Source organism: Ambystoma mexicanum, chromosome 3q (genome assembly GCF_040938575.1).
Source record: "Ambystoma mexicanum isolate Mex_15411 chromosome 3q, UKY_AmexF1_1, whole genome shotgun sequence".
Classification (NCBI taxonomy): domain Eukaryota; kingdom Metazoa; phylum Chordata; class Amphibia; order Caudata; family Ambystomatidae; genus Ambystoma; species Ambystoma mexicanum.
In genome coordinates this window covers 153,488,066-153,512,187 of record NC_090926.1, presented here as the reverse complement: position 1 = coordinate 153,512,187, position 24,122 = coordinate 153,488,066, and the positions used below count along the sequence as shown (strand labels likewise).

The 24,122-nt window shown below is 47.3% G+C and overlaps 1 protein-coding gene across 4 annotated transcripts in view; it reads left to right on the top strand.

Annotated features, from left to right (window-relative positions):
* AVIL (advillin) overlaps positions 1-24,122 on the top strand; it is a 289,148-nt gene that overhangs the window by 10,835 nt on the left and 254,191 nt on the right. For 2 of the 4 annotated variants that reach the window (XM_069653359.1, XM_069653361.1), the window contains exon 1: positions 18,282-18,455. The exons of 1 other annotated variant lie outside the window; for it this stretch is intronic. The gene's annotated coding sequence lies outside the window, so the exon portion shown is untranslated. Of the gene's footprint in view, positions 1-18,281; positions 18,456-18,495; positions 18,517-24,122 lie in introns of those variants that run through there. One more of the 4 variants, XM_069653363.1, reaches the window with a different exon arrangement.

Genomic DNA, 24,122 nt, shown 5'->3' with positions numbered 1-24,122 from the left:
CGGACGTCAGTGCATCGCCAGAAGCCACCACATCGCCAGCCTGGAAACAGAGACATGCAAGAGGGGGGAAAACTGGGAAACAGGCCTTTTCCTCCTATGCTCGTGTCCATGGAACAAGTTGCCAGCAGAGATTAGACTGGCCATCTCTATCCTACACTTCAGGACGGAATCGAAGACCACTTTTCAAAGAACATCTCACCAAATGTGAATAGAACCACTCAACCATGCACTAACGTCTCCTCAGCTCAACCTTGCAAGGCTGCTGCTTCCCATCCCAACTGCCTCAGCTACCCCATATCCTATCTGTAACTACAGAGTGCAGTGCCTATATACAGCGCCCTCTGCTACCCCCACATCCTACCTGTAACTAGAGGGTGCGTTGCCTATGTACAGCTACCTCTGCTACCCCCACATCTTACCTGTAACTAGAGGGTGCATTGCCTATGTACAGCTACCTCTGCTACCCCAACATCCTTCCTGTAACTAGAGGGTGCGTCGCCTATGTACAGCTTCCTTTGCTCCCACCACATCCTACCTGTAACTACAGCGTGCATCGCCTATATACAGCTACCGCTGCTACTCTGACACATCTTACCTGTAACTACAGGGTGCAGTGCCTATGTATAGATACATCTGCTACCCCCACACCTTACCTGTAAGTACAGGGTGTGGCGCCCATGAACAGCTACTTCTGTTACCCTCATATCCTGCCTGTAACTACAGGTTGCATCGCCTAAGTACAGCTACCTCTCCTACCCCCACATCCTACCTGTAACTACATGGTTCAGTGTCTATGTTTGCTACCTCTGTTACCCCCACATCCTGCCTGTAACTACAGGTTGCATTGCCTATATAGAGCTACCACTGCTACTGTGACACATCTTACCTGTAACTACAGGGTGCAGTGCCTATGTACAGCTACCTCTGCTACCCCCACATATTTCCTGTAAGTACAGGATGTGGTGCCCATGAACACCTATCTCTGTTACCCCCACATCCTGCCTGTAACTACAGGTTGCATCACCTAAGTACAGCTACCTCTGCTACCCCCACATCCTACCTGTAACTACAGGACGTGTCACTTATGTCCTACATCCACATACTACCTGTAACTACAGGGTTCAGTGCCTATGTTCAGCTATTTCTGCTACCCCCACATCCTGACTCTAACTACAGGTTGAATCACCTAAGTACAGCTATCTCTGCTACCCCCACATCCTACTTGTAACTACAGTGAGTGTCACTTATGTCCTACCCCCACATCCTACATGTAACTACAGGGTGCAGTGCCTATGTTCAGCTATTTCTGCTACCCCCACATCCTGCCTGTAACTACAGGTTGAATCACCTAAGTACAGCTACCTCTGCTAGCCCAACATCCTACTTATAACTACAGTGCGTGTCACTTATGTCCTACCTCCACATCCTACCTGTAACTACAGAGTGCAGTGCCTATATACAGCTACCTCTGCTACCCCCACATCCTACCTGTAACTAGAGGGTGCATTGCCTATGTACAGCTACCTCTGCTACCCCAACATCCTACCTGTAACTAGAGGGTGCGTCGCCTATGTACAGCTTCCTCTGCTCCCACCACATCCTACCTGTAACTACAGCGTGCATCACCTATATACAGCTACCGCTGCTACTGTGACACATCTTACCTGTAACTACTACACGGTGCAGTGCCTATGTATAGATACATCTGCTACCCCCACACCTAACCTGTACGTACAGGGTGTGGCGCCATGAACAGCTACTTCTGTTACCCTCACATCCTGCCTGTAACTACAGGTTGCATCGCCTAAGTACAGCTACCTCTGCTACCCCCACATCCTACCTGTAAGTACAGGGTTCAGTGTCTATGTTTGCTACCTCTGTTAACCCCACATCCTGCCTGTAACTACAGGTTGCATTGCCTATGTAGAGCTACCACTGCTACTGTGACACATCTTACCTGTAACTACAGGGTGCAGTGCCTATGTACAGCTACCTCTGCTACCCCCACATCTTACCTGTAAGTACAGGATGTGGCGCCCATGAACACCTATCTCTGTTACCCCCACATCCTGCCTGTAACTACAGGTTGCATCACCTAAGTACAGCTACCTCTGCTACCCCCACATCCTACCTGTAACTACAGTTTGTGTCACTTATGTCCTACCTCCACATCCTACCTGTAACTACAGGGTGCAGTGCCTATGTACAGCTACCTCTGCTACCCCCACATCCTACCTGTAAGTACAGAGCATGTTGCCTATGTACAGATACCAATGCTACCCCCATATCCTACCTGTAAGTACAGGTTGTCATGCCTGAAACAGCTACCTCTGTTACCCCCACATCCTTCTTGTAACTACAGGGTGTGTCACCCATGTTCAGCTACCTCTGCTACCACCACATCCTACCTGTAACTGCATGGTATGTTGCCTATGTACAGCGCTCTGCTAATCCCGCATCTTACCTGTAACTAGAGGGTGTGTCACCTAAGTACATCTACCTCTGCTACCACCACATCACACCTGTAATTACCGGGTGCAACACCTATGTACAACACTCTGCTGTGTCCAAATCCTACCTGTAACTACAGGGCACATTGCCTATGTACAGCTTCCTCTGCTACCCCCATATCCTACATGTAACAACAAGGTGCAGCGCCTATGTACAGCTACCTCTGCTACCCCCACATCCTACCTCTTACTACAGAGTGTGTCACCTAAGTACATCTACCTCTGCTAATGCCACATCCTACCTGTAAGTACAGGTTGTCATGCCCAAAACAGCTACCTCTGTTACCCCCACATCCTACTTGTAACTACAGGGTGTGTCACCTATGTCCAGCTACCTCTGCTACCACCACATCCTACCTGTAACTACAGGGCGTGTTGCCTATGTACAGCTACCTCTGCTACCCTCACAGCCTACCTGTAACTACAGGGTGCAGCGCCTATGTACAGCTACCTATGCTACCCCCACATCCTACATGTAACTACAGGGTGCAGCGTCTATGTACAGATACCTATGCTACCCCCACATCCTACCTCTTACTACAGAGTGTGGTGCCTATGTACAGCTACCTCTTCTACCCCCACATCCTACCTGTAACTACAGGGTCGTGTTGCCTAGGTGCTACCTCCACATACTACCTGAAATGACATGTTGCAGCACCTATGTACAGCTACCTCTGCTACCCCCACATCCTACCTGTAACTGCAGGGTGTGCTGCCTATGTACAGATACCACTGCTACCCCCACATCCTACCTGTAACTACATGGTGTGTCGCCTATGTAAAGCGCTCTACTGAACCCACATCCTACCAGTAACTAGAGGGTGTGTCACCTTAGTACATCTTCCTCTTCTACCACCACATCCTACCTGTAACTGCAGGGTGCAACGCCAATGTACAACGATCAGCTGCGTCCACATCCTACCTGTAACTGCAGGGCCTGTTGCCTATGAACAGCTACCTCTGCTACCCCCACATCCTATCTGTAACTACTGGGTATGTTCCCTAAGTATACCTACATCTGCTACCACCACATCCTACCTTTAACTACAGGGTACGTTGCCTATGTACAACGCTCTGCTGCACCCACATCCTACCTGTAACTACAGGGTGTGTCCCCTAAGTATATCTACGTCTGGTACCACCACATCCTACTTGTAACTACAGGGCGTGTCACTTATGTCCTACATCCACATCCTACCTGTAACTACAGGAAGCAGTGCCTATGTACTATGTACAACTACCTCTGCTACCCTCACATCCTACCTGTAACTACAGGGTGTGACGCCTATAACAGCTACCTCTGCTACCCCCCCATATCCTATCTGTATCTACATGGTGCATTGCCTATGTAGAGCTACCTCTGCTACCCCCACATCCTACTTGTAACTACAGAGTGTGTCACCTATGTCGAGCTACCTATGCTACCTTCACATCCTACCTGTAACTACAGGGTGCAGCGCCTATATACAGCTACCTCTGCTACCCCCACATCCTACTTGTAACTACAGAGTGTGTCACCTATGTCGAGCTACCTATGTTACCTTCACATCCTACCTGTAACTACAGGGTGCAGCGCCTATATACAGCTACCTCTGCTACTCCCACATCCTACTTGTAACTACGGAGTGTGTCACCTATGTCGAGCTACCTATGCTACCTTCACATCCTACCTGTAACTACAGGGTGCAGCGCCTATATACAGCTACCTCTGCTACCCCCACATTCTACCTGTAACTACAGGGTGTGACGCCTATATACAGCTACCTCTGCTACCCCCCATATCCTATCTGCATCTACAGGGTGCATTGCCTATGTACAGCTACCTCTGCTACCCCCACATCCTACTTGTAACTACAGAGTGTGTCACCTATGTCGAGCTACCTATGCTACCTTCACATCCTACCTGTAACTACAGGTTGCATCATCTATGTATACATTTCTGCTGCCCCACATCCTACCTGTAACTACAGGGTGCATCGCCTCTGTACAGTGCTCTGTTGCACCAACATCCTACCTGTAACTTCAGTGTGTGTCATCTATGTACAGCTACCTCTGCTACCCCCACACATTCTACGTGTAAGTAAAGGGTGCAGCACCTATGTACAGCTACCTCTGCTACCCCAATATTCTACCTGTAACTACAGGGTGCAGCGCCTATATACAGCTACCTCTGCTACCCCCACATTCTACCTGTAACTACAGGGTGTGACGCCTATATACAGCTACCTCTGCTACCCCCCATATCCTATCTGTATCTACAGGGTGCATTGCCTATGTACAGCTACCTCTGCTACCCCCACATCCTACTTGTAACTACAGAGTGTGTCACCTATGTCGAGCTACCTATGCTACCTTCACATCCTACCTGTAACTACAGGTTGCATCATCTATGTATACATTTCTGCTGCCCCACATCCTACCTGTAACTACAGGGTGCATCACCTCTGTACAGTGCTCTGTTGCACCAACATCCTACCTGTAACTTCAGTGTGTGTCATCTATGTACAGCTACCTCTGCTACCCCCACACATTCTACGTGTAAGTAAAGGGTGCAGCACCTATGTACAGCTACCTCTGCTACCCCAATATTCTACCTGTAACTACAGGGTGCAGCGCCTATATACAGCTACCTCTGCTACCCCCACATTCTACCTGTAACTACAGGGTGTGATGCCTATAAACAGCTACCTCTGCTACCCCCCCCCCCCTATCCTATCTGTATCCACAGGGTGCATTGCCTATGTACAGCTACCTCTGCTACCCCCACATCCTACTTGTAACTACAGAGTGTGTCACCTATGTCGAGCTACCTATGCTACCATCACATCCTACCTGTAACTACAGGGTGCATCGCCTCTGTACAGTGCTCTGTTGCACCAACATCCTACCTGTAACTTCAGTGTTTGTCATCTATGTACAGCTACCTCTGCTACCCCAATATTCTACCTGTAACTACAGGGTGCATCGCCTTTGTGCAACACTCTGCTGCTCAGATAGATGTGTGCTTTATAAAACCCACACCTACATACAATCTGATGTTTTTCCTTTTTTTAAATACAAGTTTTTATTGAACACAACTGAATACAAACCAAAAGATGTAAAGAGCTGTGGAAAATAAAACACAGCTTTCTCTCTTGATATTAAGAAGCCATAACTTATGTAATGTTGGCTAGAACGAATTTCAGTACAGAATCCTGTTACATTGAATAAATGGAGCTACCCCACCCACTGAACTAGGCTTTTTTATTTTATTTTTAAACTTGGGGCAGGTGCCTTGAAATAAGATGTAAGAATTTAATCTCCATCAAGATGGCAATCTAAGACAGCACATTAGGACAATGTTGAAACAGCAAAGGACCTTGAGACTGAAGGGAGCAATAAGCGGCGACGAGGGCAATTGTTTGATGTCCGCCATGAAAAAGGAGGAGGGACTACACATAGTCCCTCCTCCCCGATCCATTGCAGCCATTTAATTTTCTCTCGAGTTGAGAAACAGCTTTCACAGAAAAATGACTACTAGTACCCCAGTACAAAGCGGGGAAAGGTGGACCCAGCCTTGATTATTTTGCTGTTGGCTCTGCAGCTGGGCTCCCATCGAAGCTATTTTCCACTGAGTCGCTCAGATCCGACCTTCCCAATTGCGCTGTCCAGCCCCTGCATTTGCATCAGTGTTCCTCCCTTGCCTTCTGCTGCTACCAGTCCCCTGGACCTAGTAGCTGTGAAGGAAACAAAACTCCACTCAAAACATTGTTTCTGTTTAGTCTGGTTTCTCTGAGTCTCTCTGCAGTGTCCGGCCTGAGGTCAGGGGGCTGCCAGAGGCGGCTGGGCACGCGCGACTGTCTTCACAGTGCCTTATGTGGAGGGGGGAGGGGGTGTTTGGAGCAAACACTTCCATCTGTGCATGTTTGGGGTACACAGGCCTTGCTTCTGTCAGAACATTTCCATAAACTATGGAGGCAGTGGGGAATGCAGTCAGCCCAGCCCCTCTCGCTCCCCCGACCACTACGGTGTAAATTAACATGCAGGGAAAGAAAGCCACGGAATTCCAATTCTAAAAATGTGGAAGTCGATCGATCCGTTATTTTTTGGAAATAAAATGACTCCCATCCTTAAAATATTGGGCGAAAACGATTTTCATGACAAGACATATGGACGTCAATGTTAGGTAAAAATCATCAGTTCAACTCACCTGTCTTGGTTTCTTTCACGCAAAACATTAGAGTAGTAACGGAGTTTGTACAAGTCCTAATATAGTCACGGGGGAACTCCGACAGACGTTGAAGGAAAATACGATTATAGCGCCATCCTTACACGTTTTGACCGCCGTGAAATCTGTGGAAATTTTCGACTTCTTAGCTCTCCTTTTTTCTTAGAAGTTTTCTGTGGCTTTTTCTGAGAATTACACAGGGCAGGGAGATGTCTAGTCTAAAATATACATGTTTATTTATGGGGGGCAGGGGAGAGCATAGAAAACCAACACCCCCATGTGACTGAGGAGATTTTTCTCAGTCCTGCCCCTTCACCCCTTATAAATAAGCATCTCCATTTCAGGACATTAATTACATTGTTAACAACTGGAAACTAACCCAAGAATGGAGGCTGCACATGATAAAAGGTGCACATCTTTTAAACATACACAGCTATACCTACATGTTTGCTGCAGAGCCCAACGCATATTCACAAAGGCTCAAACCAGACGTTCCAGTGGTCTAGTGTGTAGGTGGTCTCTCGACTTTGAAGTTCGAGCCCCCCAACTAAAAGCCGAAACGCCCCCATACAGCTCCCCTTTCCTCCTTTCCGCGTGCTCCCTCTTTTCCAGGGCCGGTGACGTAGCAGTGGGCGGGGCAACGTGCAGATTGGCTGGGCCTCCCATGGCGTTCTGTGCCTGGATGGGCGGGACTTGAAAACTGAACCACAAGTCAGCATTTCCAAACTGTACCAAATGCTACCATCCCTCAGCTCAACGTCATCTATTACGGATCTTGTTGAGAAATCCTATATTTAGAAACACTGTGATTGGTCGCTACATAAGCTGCCAGGGATGTGCAAAGAACATGGCACTTAATTGTGCCCAGACTGCTTCGAAGCATGCCCACATATGATATATAAGAGACCAGGGTGGGGGTGAGGCTAGCCTTAAACATTTGGGGGGCTGGGTGATCATTTTGAAATCTGGTCATGCGTGATGCCATTAACCCGTTGGGCTGTTATCTCCCCTCACCCCTTTCCGCTGAGCCCAGGAGGCTGATTATCGATTTCGCCTTCACATGGCCCACTGGATGCATCTTTCACCCCATTTCAGAGGCTATTTAGTTCCAATGCTAATCGTTGGTGGCATGCGGCGTGGGCCATCTAAAGGCTGAGACCAGCAGTTAAGCCTCTGGCTTCATCCTAGGGGTCAATGGACATCACCTAGGCAGGGTTTGCCCTCTGCTGCTGCATGTCAATGAATGCTTAAATATGAACCCGACTTTCCAGGTGAGAAACGTGAAAAGCTCTTGCCGTCACAAACCTTTGCCATTGGAGACACATACTAGGCATCACAGCAGAGTGCTGTCTCAAAGTGGGAGGGTTTAAGCCCACACCATCCATTGCGGTGGCACTGGAAGATAAAGGGGCCGATCCATGGAATTTATTGCGCATAAAATAGGCTACTTGCACCTAATCTGCGCGCGCAACTCTGTCGATTCATGGAATTGGATGCGCTGGACTTTTCCTGGACCTGCATGGATTTCGCGCTGGACTGGCACGTCTCTGCAAGCCGTCAAGGAACTTTGCTCGAGACTCCAAGCAGAGTGTGGCCGTGGCCTGTGCAGAGGGCTGGGAAGAGAGCGGAACACCAGAAATGGGGACTAACGTGCAAAGAAGTGGGCATTCCGAGGGACGGCCTGAAGGCAGTCCCTCGCATGCCCACTATTGCGGAGCATGAAACCTATTCATGGAATCGATCAGGTGACTTCTTGGCTGGGAAATGAAATTCAAGCCCTTAATAGGATCCGTCACCCGAAGGCTGGCGTAAGTACACTTGCGCATAGGATTTTCAGCACACAGGTGGGATTGCATGTCGGATTTCGGGGTGCATGTACTCAATTGGGGTTGCGATGTAATGTAGGTGTGCATGTAAGCTGTGTAGCGGGTGCAGTACGATTTTACGTTGGTTTGCATGCACATTTCCTGAGTTATTGCCGAGTTATGAATTTTCATACGCATGTTGTCAGGGTGCCGGATACAGTAATGGGGGACCCTGCGCAGCTCCTCGTGTTGCAGGCCTGCTTATGGAGTTACCCCAAGCACTGTTTGAAGGGTGCATGTGTTCCCTCCTGGGGTAGCGCCCAAAGGTAGCTGATCTGGCAGTTTCCTGCTTTGGCTCTGGGCGTGTCGGGCGGTGTTCCAGTTGTGATTTACGAATACAGTTACTTTACGGCTACTTTGCGCGAACAATTCCATGAATACATGTTGTGTGCATTTTTCTTTCTGCACACAGTGTTGCGCAGTGTCCTTCTCGGCACGCAGCCCTTGCACGATATCTGATTCCATAAATCGCCCCCAAAGTGTTTTGCTCAAGATCACACATACTACGCAAATACTTTGCATGTGGACATGTATATTACTGTTCTGTGTCTGAAGTGAAACCATTGTCCTATTCTAACCAAGTGGATTCATCCATGCAGCCTTGTACATACAACGCAGGAACAAGACAGAGCGGTGCTCTGTCTTGCCAGAGCGCTGCCGTTTCCCCAGATCCAGGGGTTTGCCCACGACACTCACAGATATGCTCTCAAGCCTTATTATCCAATGGACGTGCAACCCCCGGGAGAAGACTCTGAAGCACTGCTAAGTCTTCTCGTTAAAGCACGCGTGGCTCATGTGTGTGATAACTCTGCTTCAGAACAGGATCCTCCCTGCGAGATCTAGCCTGAAGCTGTGTTATCACATGCATGAGCAACCCACTTTTCAACAAGCAGACACTTTCAGTAGACTCAGCAAAGGAAAATGAATACAGAAAAGCCTCACATACTTATTGTAGCTGTCTATACTGGTATATATGTCCTACAATGTACCAGCAATTTCTTTACTTAGGAAGAGTAGTGTGACCAATCAAAACTGCAGAGCACAACTTCTAGTTACTTGCTCAACATTTTGTCTGACTGAATCACTTTAAGACATGTTTCAAATTAACAATTTTGGACATTTTTATGCCATCATAATGCTCTTTGCTTTTATGCTAATCGCAAGGATTCGGTTCTATGAAGAGATACTTTTATTTATTTAATTTATATATTGTGTGAATCAGTTAAAATAAACTTTACACACAGTTACACAGTCAATCGAAATACAGAATAAAAAGAAACATGGCTACCACAGATTAATATCATACAATGTTAAGAGCAATTTCAGAAAATTCATTACTGTAATGAAGAGATACTCTATTGCGTGACCTAGCCTGGAGCCACGCACCTCGGCTCGCCCCTTCATCCCTGTGGCCCCACGGCCCCACCCCACCTCCCCAAGGCCCCATCCTCCTCCCCACGGTCCACCCTTCCAAGGGTGAGGGTGTTCCCTCCAGTAAATATTTTCCATTTCCAGCACTGGGCACATGCATGAATATGTAGATCTCCATAGTGCCTCTGCAACCTGTATGCATATGTTAGAATTCTGATAGGGCCTTCTGTATGCCTTTGTGATAGTAACACTTACTGTCAGTGCTGGTCATTGGGCATGATTTTCCTAGATCTGTTATCTGGCAAAACATATCTCCTCAGATCCAGGAAATCTATTTGCACCCTTGATGTGTTTCTGATCTACTTAAATGTTGCCTAGAGAAGAGTCAAACCCATGCTATTAGGACATGGGTGAGGCACTTAACCACAGGACCACTTGAACGTCTGGTCAGGATGCCTGTGAAAGTGCTTGTTTGAATAGTGGTCAGCAGAAAATATTTAACTATAATCTTTTCAGGTTTGAAAAGTGTGCACCTTTTAAACTTTGCTTACAACAATATAGGAATTGAAATGCTCTTCTCGTGGAATATGAACCTCTCCTGAAAGGGAAATTTGTATTTGTGTTTGACTGATGGGGGGGTTGGAGGGATGGAGTCGAGGGAGATGAGAAAAATCTCCCCCTTTAAACTGCTCCCCGTCGCTGGTGGGAGGGAGATTTTTCTTACCTTCCCCCCACCACCCCAACATTTTCTGCTGAGTACCATCCAAACAAGCATTTTCACTTTTCCTCGCTCTCTTCCCATTATCCCTTCAGCTCCCCACATTAGAACGTCCCATGCAGAAGGCCCAAAATGTCGCCAAAACAATTGCTACAAGAAGAAAGGGATTCCAAAAGGCAGTCTTTGTGGTTGGCATGACAACTAGAAATGCTGTGGCATACCATAGCCAAAGCACAAAACATTTCTGTTGTACTACGTGGCTGTAATAGTGGATAGTGGCTTGTTTAACATATTTTCTCCCAATCAGGAGTACCTTCACTTGTCATGTGTCTGTGTGACTTTAAGTGCTCAAGCGCAGAGTGATCTCTTTTAGAGACAGAGGCTGAGACAGGGCTTCCTTCTCGCTGCTTCTGTGTGGTGCAGTGGGGTAGGTGACCTGTAAGGTGACCAGTGCTTCTTCCACTGGGAGCCTCTGCCTCACGGCGCTGCATGGACGGCAGCTGGCACCACGGCAGGCTGTCTGCTTCAGCGGATCGTTTTTGCAAACTTTTTCCAACATGGCACCTCCACACAGACTGGATCTCTCAGATGCCGGCGGTCTTCGCATCTCAGGCAAGATGGTAAATGTCGGCTCGCATTTGAGTTGCTGCTGTTTTTGAAGGAGCCTTTCACTTCACCCTAAGAAGCACACTGGTGTGCTTAGCACTTTCCCCACACGTCTGTTTACAGAGGCTAAAGCACGCTTTTTTTGGGCGACCCGGTTCTGCTTGTTGGTGACCACACAGAATAATATAAAGCAGCATGTGGTGAGACTGTATTCTTTAATTATGCCCAGCAGCATCCTCAGATACTGCCAGCAGAGGCCAGCCAGAGCATTAATAATACATAATAATAAAATAATAATAATAATAATAATTGGTATACGAATCACTCCTCTTCTAGCAAGAGGGCATTACATGCAATCCACAAATCACCCTTGCAGGCAGCAGTAACACATGCAAAGATGCAAGTCTTCACTTCTCTCTCTCTTCCTTACATGCCTGGCCCAATCCTTGCCTCTCGTGCTCACAGACGCCCTTTCCTTCCAACCCACTTCTGCTCTCGTTTCTTCTCTCCAAAGTACCCGCTGGAACTAGCAGCACCCTCTTCCGGTATAGTAAGTACAAGCTAGCTAGTGGCAGCCCCTTCATTGCCAATCTCTGGTACTATCATCAGACACTGGTACGGACAGCATCAGGGCCTGGCGACAACCATCACTGGCATTTAAAGCAGCCAGATGTACTGGCAGCAGCCACAAAACGTTTTTACTGGCAAGAAATGCTCTAGGCGCTAAAGGCGGCAGCCCTTGATGCCGGCAGAAAAACGATACTGGCGGATGCACCCGTACTGGCTGAAGCAGCCTCTACAATACACAGCAAAGCCTGTAGACACACCTGAGACTGTCAGCTAGTACTTACAGAAGTAGCAAACATTAGCAAGAAATATCTTACTAAAACAACAACCCTTGGTACCGGAAGCAAAACATAGCACTGACAACAGAGGTGATGGGTGGGGGGGTCCTGAAGGGGCTATAGACCCAGGTCTTTTGGTTGTTAACCCTGGATAGAAGCTCAGGGGCTACCACATAAAGGCTAGCAAGCCCCAAGTCCTGACAGTCCCGTCATTAGTGTACCCCCAGACCTTTTCCCGGCCAAGCAACACCCCTGACTGACAGCAAGCCGTGGCTAGTGGCAGCATGCGTTGTACTGCTGGTTTTTCTGTCAGCAGACAATGGTACAGGCAGCAGATGCATCTAGCACTGCAAACTGACCCTTCCTCCACCAAAAACTGGCAGTGGCTGGTAATTGTACGGGTAGAAACGTCTTGTGCTAACAGTAGTAAGTCTCTGGCACAGCAGCAGTCTGACACTAGTACTGCCCAGGCACTAGCAGCCGCCTTTGCTACCAACGGCAGCCTTTGGCACAGGCAGAAACATTTGGTACTGGTAGCAGCAATGCACTGTACTGGCAGAGGCAACCCCTGGTATGGATGGCAGCTTCCCGAACTAGCAGCAACAGCCATTAATATTGCTGGCAGACTCTTGTATGGTTACATGGCTTTATATCGAAATATTTTATATTGAATGCACATATCTCGAATATTTTATCTTGAAAATTCTTGTAGTGAGTGCACTTTTTTTGTTTTTTGTTTATTTTGGGGGTTCCCCCCAAACCCCTGTTTTTAAGCCCTAAAAACCCACACCAACCATTTCACAAAAATATTTAAACCTTTACCGCACCCCTAAATGCATTCACTATAAAAGTTTCATGATAAAATATTCAAGATATGGGCATTCAATATAAAGGATTCAATATAAATACTGTATACCCTCTTGTATTGGCAATAGCCTGTGCTACTGACAGCCCTAGTCTATGGAACTACTACCAGCTGCTCTGGCTGGCACTGAATCCTGGTACTGCCAGCAGCAGCCATTCTAAGTGATGCACTCTGCACCGTTCCTGCCTTTCGCTGCTGTTTCTTACCCTAAGCTCTGGTGGGATCCACTCTCCTCTCACCTGTTTGTAGCAGAATTTGTGTGTAAGGAGAGCCTCCCAGCAGGTTAAGGGTGGGTTCCCCAATAGTTACACTGATGCGTGAGCAAGTGTGCATGCAGGCAAGGCAGCGTGTGGGGGGTACATGATGTCATGTATATGGACGCGTTATCCCAATGAATTATTTGAAAGTTTATTCTGTTATTTTGCAGTACAATTTGGGTGCAAAGCAAACACGTGTCAAACATTGTGCTTATTCATAGCCTCGTACTGTGCACATATTAATACTGAAATCCCATCCTATTGTCTGCGCTCGTCTGCTCCATTGCCTCTTTGTGTACAGATTTTAAAATGGTTTGGAAGAAAATGCTTGATGCAGGACGCTTGACCTGGTCATGTCCTGTATGAGGAATGCTGATTTAGACCTTTGTTTTCTTGGGGCTGGAATGAATATTTCCATTGCCGATTAAGACAATATATAGAGTACACAGAGCTCCCTAGTGAGAAGGCCACCAAGTCCTGTGTTTTCCCTTACGTGATGTTTATTCCCCTTGTGAAATTTAAAAAAAACTACAAGTCCCAGAATTCCACGCAAAACACACCCCTCTTCTTTGTACCACTTTCCATCCTATCCATCTTTATCTACTCCACCCTATCCCTTCTCTCTTTACCCCCACCATGCACTGTAACCTCTCTCTGGCTCCATCCACCCTGCACCCTTTATTCCCCCACCCACCTTGCCCCACCTTACCCCTGTGGGGTGCATTTAAGGCCCTAAACAGAAATCCCCTCCACCTGAAACATTGCATTTAAACTCTGTCACCAAAAATGGCTGTGTTTTGCTTCCCCTGTCACATGAGTGGCAAGCATTGGAATACTGCAACCCAACAACGGCCCTGCATTGTTTTATTTCACCTGAATGACATGAAGTTGAACACTGCATCCAAACATGGCCCTGCATCCTTTTATTTCATCTGAATGACAAGAAGTATGCACTGCATCCAAAAACAGCCCTGCATTGTTTTGTTTCATCTGAATGACAAGAAGTATGAACTGCATCCAAAAACGGCCCTGCGTTGTTTTGTTTTACCTAAATGACATGAAGGTATCCACTGCATTCAAAAATGGCCCTGCGTTGCTGTTGTTTCACCTGAATGGCAAAAAGTTATCCACTACATCCAAAAACGGCCTTGTTTTACTTTAATTCACATGAGGGGCAAGGATTTCAACATTACAACCCAATGCAACTTTTGCTTTCCATTTCATTTGAACAGCAGCCCTTGAAACACTGCAAATGGAAAAAAAAATGGCTTGCACATGTGTGAAAAAGAAAAATGACTTTAAAAAGCCACTGTGAAAGGATAGCTCAGCTTGCACAGAAATGATAGGGGAATATGCTGTGGGGGACGGGGTTGACTAAGCAATGTACATTATGTTTCCACCCACAAGACTTCAATCACCTTGGAAGAGGCTCATAATACCGGGAAAAAAACAGTTTTTGGGCTTAGGCAGGAAACTTCTCAATTGAAAGCCCCGCTTCCGATTGGAAGTCACATCTACTAGTGAATCATCAAGCAATGACATGTGATCTACCAAGGGTGTTATAATTCCGTGCTCTGCCAGACTTGAAGTCGGGGCTCAGGGATTTCAAGGAGAGCAAGTGCGGCTAAAACTTGATTGGGGGGGGTGAGCTCCTTCCTGTACCCACTACCAAGAATAAGCTGACAATTTCAAAGGGGGTAGTACAAATATCTGGTCATCGGCTGTGGGGGATAAAGTGCCCCTCCCACAGAGGGGGACAGATCCTCCAAATTGACATTAAAGAACTGGTTCCATTTTCAGACATTTTTGCAGCGACTAGAATGGGAAATAATTGTGTTTTATGCTATGTTTTTATGTAATTTCCAGGTGGTTCTTAAGAGCTAAAGTGCATTTTCCAGGGACTTTGGGGACTGATATGGCCAGTTAAGACTAGTTTCTGCTAGGAAGATGTGACAATTATGAGATTTGATGGAAAGATGGAAGGTGAAATTAGGAACATGCTTGATCATTTGCCGAGTCATAACTATTATACATTTTATGAAAATGACAAAAATGTGCCAAAGGGCCATGCTACCTTGTACAGAGTTGGCGATCGGCTTACCTAATTCCCTATGACCCACTCAAACCGCATATCTAAAGCATATGTCAGGGGTTAGTAGAAATATGAAGTAATGAGACATAACCGGGTTTTGTCAAAAAGTCTCCAAGAGAACAAAGAATAGTAATAAATGCAAATAGACAAATGGTGCTCTCTTCCCTTGAACCAATCATGCCAGGGGATGGAGAGAGGAATGGTAAACTGCCCTATCCAAGAGGTAGGGGTAATTATAGAGTGCTCCCCCTAGATTGTAAAGTGAGTGATGTCATTTGGGCTACATAAGGGGAACTGTACTAAGTCAGGGAACACAAGAAGTCCGGGGTGACAGGAGGAGGAGGACGGAGAGGAGGCAGCTGAACCATACCATCTTTGAGAGTGCAGTGACCAGACCCCTTGTCTAGCTGTCCAGAGTGTCCTGAGATCCAGCTGGCTGTCCAGAATCTCAAACCAAGGTACAGTGTAGTGACTAGACCCCTTGCCTAGCTGTCCAGAGTGTCCTGAGATCCAGCTGGCTTCCCAGAATTCCAAACCAAGGCTGACTTTGTAAGTGGCAAATAACCCCAGCCCTAAATTGCATAATCCCTTCCTTTTTGGTAGCATTACACCCTTTGAAAACCCCAAATTGCCAGTGTAATACCGTTATCTTCCCATAGAAGAATTTGTGTTTAGCCTGTGTATGTTGGCATATTCCCTTTGGTAAACCGCTCACTGTCTATGTAAATCATTAGCATATTTTTAAGTAAATCAATTCATTGCCCCATTGAAAAATTCACAGTACAAGCTGGTTAAAATAAAATTCAAAATTAACCCTCTTGTCCCTCGTGTCATTCTTTAATAATTATAATCGTTAAAGAGGTGCCTCAAAAGAATTAGTCTACTTGTAACTGAAAAACGAATTTGCCCATGTATTGTGTGCATTAACCCACAAATTCCTATTTGCATCTGTCCTATTAAAACCACAAACCGTAGTCCCATTGAGAGAAATCCCTTTTTCCCACGAGACTATCTGTTATGTGTCTCTGTCTGTGTCAATGAAAACTGATGTTCCTATCCTGAGCTATACCCCTTCCCTGAGCTGCCTGTCATTGTAAATCCAGTGTAAAACGAATTTCCATTTGCCATTGTATTTTCCCTTTTTGCATTTGTTCCCTCCCAAAACCGATTTTCCTACTTTATTTCTACGTTGCCCTGGTGTGCTGATTAGTAGTCTCTCCTCAAGTGCAGCAACACAAATTTCCTTTCATTCTGCCCCATAGCAGTTGCAAGTAATAATCAAAATCCCATTCTGCCATTTTGCTCCAAAAACGGGTTTTCACTTTCTTTGCTGACTTCCCATCTAGGGGTGGTGGACTGTACTCTAAATCCGATTTTCTCTCTGCATCCCTACCTCTTGTCACTGCCTTCCATTCAAAGCAATTAAGTTAGCTAATATGTGGCGGGGTGAGTGTTCCAGGGGGAGTGCTAAACTGTTGGTGTTATCTCTTTCTACAATTGCTCTTTTTCTGTATTGCCATTAACGAGTGTGAGAATTGTAACAGTATATCTTAATCTGATTGTTTTGTAGAGATTAGTGCATTGTGTTACCACAACATTAGTGGCAGTAAAATTGTTTGATTTTCCTTTTTCATTAAATAATAAATTAATAAATATCTTATTGATACACACCGGCCTGATTCCTGGTCCATTATAACACAGGGGGGCTGATTCATGGAATTATTTGCGCTGACAAACAGAGTTTTGCGCTCCATTCGGCCTGCAAATCCCTGTTTAACAAATGGGAATTTGCGGGCAGAATGGCCCCCAAATCCCCATATTTCGGCGCAAAAATTCCCTTAATCAGCCCCAGGGTGATTGTGGAGGTTGGGTGCGAGACGGGTTGGAGGCCTTCTCAAACAGAAAAGAACCCATGGTTTATTAAAAATAAAAAAAGCGCTTTATTGTACGCCTCATTCATTGTCAGGGAAGGAGTCCCTGGCTGTAGTGTGCCGTCTAATAAAACCGCGACACCCCACTCTACCCCCTCCATTCCTCCAGCCACATCACCCCTTATCCAACCCCTCTTATCCTACCTCTCACACTCTATTTATTCCTTAACCTCTCACTCTGACCACTCTGACCCATTCTCGCTCATCATCAATGGCCCCCTCTATCAATGGCTTCCTCCCTTGCTCTATTTCCCTTCTCATTTTGCACCCCTTATCATATCCTCCTTTAAAAGTTTGCACTCTCCTCCTTGCACCCAGGTACCTATAAATGCAACATGCAAACAACACCAGCAAACGTCGAAACCATTGGCATTGCCAATGCTTCTTTTTTTTTTTTTTTAGGGCTTGACCCCTGTCAGTAACTAATTTCCATTTCCAGCACGGCTTACTGTGCTACAAAACTCAGACCCCTTAAAAACGAAGCGCGCGCGTTAAGGAGCTATTTTCACATGTTTGCAGCTCGTCATACGTGTACAGCCTTCGTTCTAAGGATTCAGTATCTCCGCAATAAAAAAAAAGTCGCCCCATAGCGAAAATCAAAAGTCAGCGCCCATGTGGGGGTTTGGCCCCTCCCTGCCTTTGACCCTCAGAGGCTACCATAATGCTAATAAGAGGGTCCGATACAGATTAGAGGACAGGCAGTCAGACATCAAGGGATAAACTTCCATGGATCCCAAAATAAAATGCAAAAGAAATAAGCGCCGTGCCAGAAAGGCCACATTGCACGCGCGCACGCTGCGGTCGCTAAAGTGCCTCCATGTGTGCAGCTGGCAGGAGCCGCTTTGTGTGGCGCGAGCGGACTGCCCGCTTTCTGGGCTGGGCTGGGGCGCTGATTGCCGGGTGCAGCAGCAGCCAGCCACCCTGATCGGGTTACACTGTGATGGTGCCTGGGAGGTGGGGGGGGGCACAGAGGGGGCGTGGGGAGAAGTGGTCCAGGCAGCCAGCATCCCCGGCAGAGCCTGCCTCTCCCTCGCGTTCTCGCTCTCTGAGACGGACTTCCATGCTGCCTGCGGACTGTGGATCTGATGGGACCAGCTAGGCGGTGATCTCACCCACCCACCCCCCACGACTCGGGCCAAGGGAGAGGTGTCCTGCCAGGGTGGGCGCACGGCACTCCGTACAGGCAAGGCAAGTGCGTGGGGCGCTCGATCGAAGGATGTGCTTTGCCTCGCCTCTATACTCTCACCATGTACGCAAAGTTCTTATGGTAGAGGGTGCCATTCAGAGGGCGTTCTAGCATGTGCATGGCCCCCTTGGCGCGTCGGGCCCTGCACGGGAAGTTCACATGTGGGGGGCTGAAGGCATAGCGGGAAGAGAGCACGACTACTGTTCCGAAAGTGGGGTTTGCATCGGCCGCTCGGAGAAGCCACCAGAGAATCCGTGCTTGTTAGAAGAAATTGTGTAGTGGTGTTTGTTGCAGGATGTTGCTCCGAGGAGGTCGGTTAGCTTGGCGCTGGAAGGTGCCCAGAGACCCCATTCTGGCCTGCTTGAGCGTAAGCGATGAGCGTGGGCAGGATTTGGTCTCTTGGCTGGTGTGTGTGGTCAGTCACAGAATGCAGTCACAAACCAAGACTGGTGTCGAAAAACACCTTGCAATATTAAAGCACAGTCTAGATTATGACAGAAGATGACGGTGAGTGTCAATGCCCACTTGTACTCTCTCTCTCTCTCTCTCTCTCTCTCTCCCTATCTCTCTCTCTCTCTCTCTCTCTCACACACAATCCTTTCTTTCTCTCTCTCTCTCTCTCCCTCTCTCGCACACATCTCTTTCTTTCTCTCTCTCTCACACACACATCTCTTTCTTTCTTTCTTTCTTTCTTTCTTTCTTTCTTTCTTTCTTTCTTTCTTTCTTTCTTTCTTTCTTTCTTTCTTTCTTTCTCACACACACACACATATCTTTCTTTCTCTCTCTCACACACACACATCTCTTTCTCTCTCTCTCTCTCTCTCTCTCTCTCTCTCACATCTTTCTTTTTCTCTCTCTCTCTCTCTCTCTCTCTCTCTCTCTCACACACACAAACATCTCTTTCTTTCTCTCTCTCTCTCACCCACATCTTTCTTTCTCTCTCTCTCTCTCTCTCTCTCTCTCTCTCTCTCTCTCACACACATCTCTTTCTTTCTCTCTCTCTCACACACATCTCTCTCTCTCTCTCTCTCTCACACACATTTCTTTCTTTCTTTCTTTCTTTCTTTCTTTCTTTCTTTCTTTCTTTCTTTCTTTCTTTCTTTCTTTCTTTCTTTCTTTCTTTCTTTCTTTCTTTCTTTCTCTCACACACACATCTCTTTCTTTCTCTCCTTTCTCTCCCTCTCTCTCTCTCTCTCACACACACATCTCTTTCTTTCTTTCTCTCTCTCTCACACACACATCTCTTTCTCTCTCTCTCTCTCTCTCTCTCTCTCTCTCTCACACACATCTCTTTCTTTCTCTCTCACACACATCTCTTTCTTTCTCTCTCTCGAGGCAGCTGTGAGGTGTGGGCTGTCCACCGCTGGATACAGAAAAGGTATTATGTGCATGTGAAAGGCCAGCAAAGAGAAAACGTGTTTGCCGCAGAGTCACTTCTAGCGGGTGTTAGACACACTGGATTAGCTAGGCCTGACCCGCAGTATGCCTTCTGGCCCCAAAACAAACTCTCCTCACTCGGGAGTATGCCAGCCCGCACCCACTACAGCAAAACAAAAGGGGGATGGCTGGAATGTTTAGAATGAATCTTAACCCCTGGCATTGCTCTGGGCAACCCTCCAGACCATCAGTCTTCGCCTGCCTAGCCATTACAGAAGAGGAAAGAAATCAGACTTGATCCCACCCCCGAAGGGGCAGTCGAGCCCAAACTGCTTGGTCACATCTCTTCTACACGAGACCACAAACATCCCCAGACATGTTTCGACCTTGTTGGGCCTCATCAGGGAAGAGTAGCATGGGTCTCCAGGCACCCACTTCCAGAGACTAGGAAGACCTCCCTTGCTTTCCATGCCCGCGCTCCACTCAGCTGGTCTTGTCTCGACTCCTTGATGTTCAGGCTGGCATTCTGCTTCTATGAGATGTTGGCAGTGCCGTGGGCACAGTGTTGTGTGTTTTCCTCATATTTCATTCAATTCCCATTACATATCCACTAAATCCAACTCATTAACCCCCAAATAGAGAGAAACATGCTTGTGATCGTTGAACATCTTGATATGATAGGTTATTTATAACGCGCTTAATACCCAGAGGTTTCTAAGCGCGGACCCGGGGATCAAGCCTGTGTTGCTCTGTGTCGTCTTGCTTCCAAGGCGAGCTCGTTGCCCCTGAGCTATCCTCCCAAGACAATCTTTGGGAGGTGCGACTGACAGTCACCCATAGTTGCTTGAATCTGAGTTGTAACCTCGCAATAAAGCGCTGCTGGAGGCTCCCTAGGCAGACTTTGTAAATGTATATAATGGCACTTGTACTGTCAATGGCTGTACACTCTTCACCCTATTGTGGTTTATGGTGCAGTATTTTATATATATGTTGGACATAGTTACAAAACTGCACAAACAATACGAAAAAAAGGCAGAAAACCGGTGTGTGGAGGAGGGTGGGCAACCTAGCAGGGCAAGCTGGACGAGCGCTTCGAAGGGTCTCTCTGGGAGTTTTCATAATCACAGATTTTATCATTGGTTTTATGGGCCAATTGTTCATGCAGCTGTTGCCCTTTTGTGGCTCTGATGACTTAGCCTGTTCACACCCAACTGATTGGTTCTGATTGTATATATTTTTGAAATTTGAAAGTCTGACTTGGCACTTGGATTCACACCTGTGATATGCAGATTAAACTATGACCTCATGAGCGGGCCCTTGACCCACTGAGCTATTTTACAAACTTTGTGTATTCAGTCCATGAGATGACACAGATTTTGGGGGCGGAATTGTACTAAAATGCCGACTTTACGACTGTGCCTCCGCGGTCACTGCAACTTTGGGGGCGCACAAAATAACGACTCCCATTTCCGCGCCCAAGCAGAGCGCTCTATTTGGACGCAGTAATGAGAGTCAGGGCAGGGGACAAGAAAGTAAAAAAAAAAAACACGAAAAGAAAAGCACCCTGCAGAGTCAGCTCTGACCCACGTTAGTGGGAGGAACAGATGCCGCAGGGATATTGGGGTGTAGGCAGCGCACACAGAAGTTGCCGCCGTAAAGGTAAGTGGGGTGGTGAGGGGGAGGTCAGGAAGGGGAATGCCGGCCGGGGGATGCAGGCAAAGTGATCTATGTGATCACTGCACCGCACCGTAATTGGCGTCCAGATTTATGGCCGGTGCAGTGATCACATAGATTCTTGGGGGCAGGTGGGAGGAGGGGTAATGTTGAGAGATGGGAGCTGTCTACTGAGAAGAGAATGGCGATATAGAGGATGTGCGTTTTGTGAGGGTGTTTTGAGGATGCCTTGGGGAAGTTACAGGCCTCTAGTTGAAATGGTATAGAAGTGAGGGAAGGGTTTTGAGGTGCTCCGCACGGCTCATCAGTAGAGAAAAAAACCAGAACTCCGAGATGAGGCATTTGGGTTGGGAAGGTCGTGTTGCATTTGAAGTGAGACTGAACTGGTATAATGCAGAATAAATGGCAGATGCATTCATATCTTCAGAAAATTGAAGACCTCAGGGATAGAAGTCCCCAACCTGTACGAGTCATTAACTACTGAACAATAATGAGTGGGTAACGTGTCGATAGCTCCTTTGCAAGATACATTGCCTCAAGGTGCTGGCTAAAAGGTTGTGTGAAGACAAGAAGTGGACCAGTGTCCTTAGTGCTGATTTTCCAACACACACTGCTTTAAGCCTTTACAAAAGGATGGTGGGGATCGTGGCCCTCAAAAAGTAGTTCTTTACCTATTCCCTGGCCCACACCATGAAGCGCCAGCCTCCTTTTTGGAAATATTTTGCACCGAGGACTTTTAATAATGATCTCCTGGTTGAACTATTACGGCCTCCTCCTGGCGTATATCATGTGGATTCCTGCGTGAGGTAGGAGCAACGGTGTAGACCTGGGCCAGGCCTTCAAAGGGTACTCTTGCCTGCACCAGGGAGCTGTGCGGTCGTCCCGTGCTGTGCGCAACATGATCACATTCCTCAATCCCCGCTGCTGTGCAGGCGAAGGGCTGCACTTTGCATCTTCTGAAATTCCTGGATCCTGTTGAGGGAGAGTCCCCCATAAAGTGCACTGCCTCACTGTACCGGGGAATCCCTAGCGCCCAGTGCCTTTGCTCCACATGTTGTAGGAATTACACAGAATGGTCCAGCCAGCTCATAGAAGAAGCGGCTCTTAGCCACTAAAATGATATGTGTTGCAAGAGATACAGCGGGATCTCAGGCAAACACTAGGCTTTTTCTATTGGCAAACCGGCTCCGCAAAGATAGAGCAGGCCTCCTTAGTGGAAAGTGTCTGCGAATGTTCTTCCACTCCCAAATGTGAGGACCTTGTTTAGGTGAGCCCAACATTCTCCCAGCCGCTTCTGAATAAGGTGATGGCCTGAGCCCGGATTCCGTGCTTGCTCTCTCCCTTCCATCCTGAACACGTACAGTTGAGCTTCATCTGCAGGACGCAGCAATTTCAACCAGTGACTCCATATCATAGAGATCAGTCACGACAAACGGGCAATGAGATGCTCATGGCCAAGAGTGTCAATGGCGGCAGATGGTCCTGCAAAGGCACAGGGCTTTCCTGGCTCCTGCCTGCCGGTCCGATAGCACAGCAAGTAGAGCACTCGCTTTGACATCTGTACAGGGCCTGCTGACGCAGGTTCATCCTTCTGAGGTTGATAAATGAGCACCACACATCGTGGGTAATAATAAGCAGTGCACAGATGCCTGAGGGTTCATAGTACTATATAAATGTTCTATTATGTTACTTTTCATTTGTATAGCGCCTTATGTATCATTGGTATGATCTCAAAGCGCTGGTGGGTTGAACGACCCTCGGGAACCGTAGTTCTAGTCAGTTGAGAGAGAGAGAGGGAGAGTTGTAAGGTGCGTGGCTGCATCGAATATGTGTGCAGCTGGTGTCGCACTTGCATGACAGCTGCTTCTTAGCGGTAGTTGTGGTGTTTGGGAGGTCAGGAATATGTGTTCATTCTGGAGGGTTGACACCCAGACTGATTTCTGGCTGCGTAAGGCCTGAGGAGACGCTTAGGCTAGCGGTGTGTGCTCAGCTAGCTGTGCTTAACTTGGATGTTTAGGAGTAAGAGGCCGGTGTTAGTATGAGAACAGCTATAATGAATGTGTCATAGTATCGCTCTTCTATTTGAGTGGTGGTGTATAGGAGAAAGTAAGCGTGGTAGTGTTATATGGTGGTTTTCAGTAAGGGCGTTCCATCCACTCAGTCCGTTCCGTGCACTCCATCTGTTCCATGTACTCCATCTGATCCATCCACTCCACCTGATCCATCCGTTCCATCCACTCCATCCGTTCCATCTACTCCACATGTTCCATCCGTTCCATCCACTCCATCTACTTCATCCATTCGATCCATTCCATCTGATCCATCACTCCATCCTGATCCATCCATTCCAACCGATCCAACACTGCATCTGATCCACCCACTCCATCCGATTTAGCCAATCCATCCGATCCATCCACTCCATCTGTTTCATCCGTTCTATCTGTTCCATCCACTCCATCCGTTCCATCCACTCCATCCTTTCCATCCACTCCATCCGTTCCATCCACTCCATCCGATCAATCCACTCCAGCCCATCTAGCCACTCGATCTGTTCCATCCGCTCTGTTCATTCCATCTACTCCATCCGTTCCATCCATTCCATCTGTTCTATCCATTCC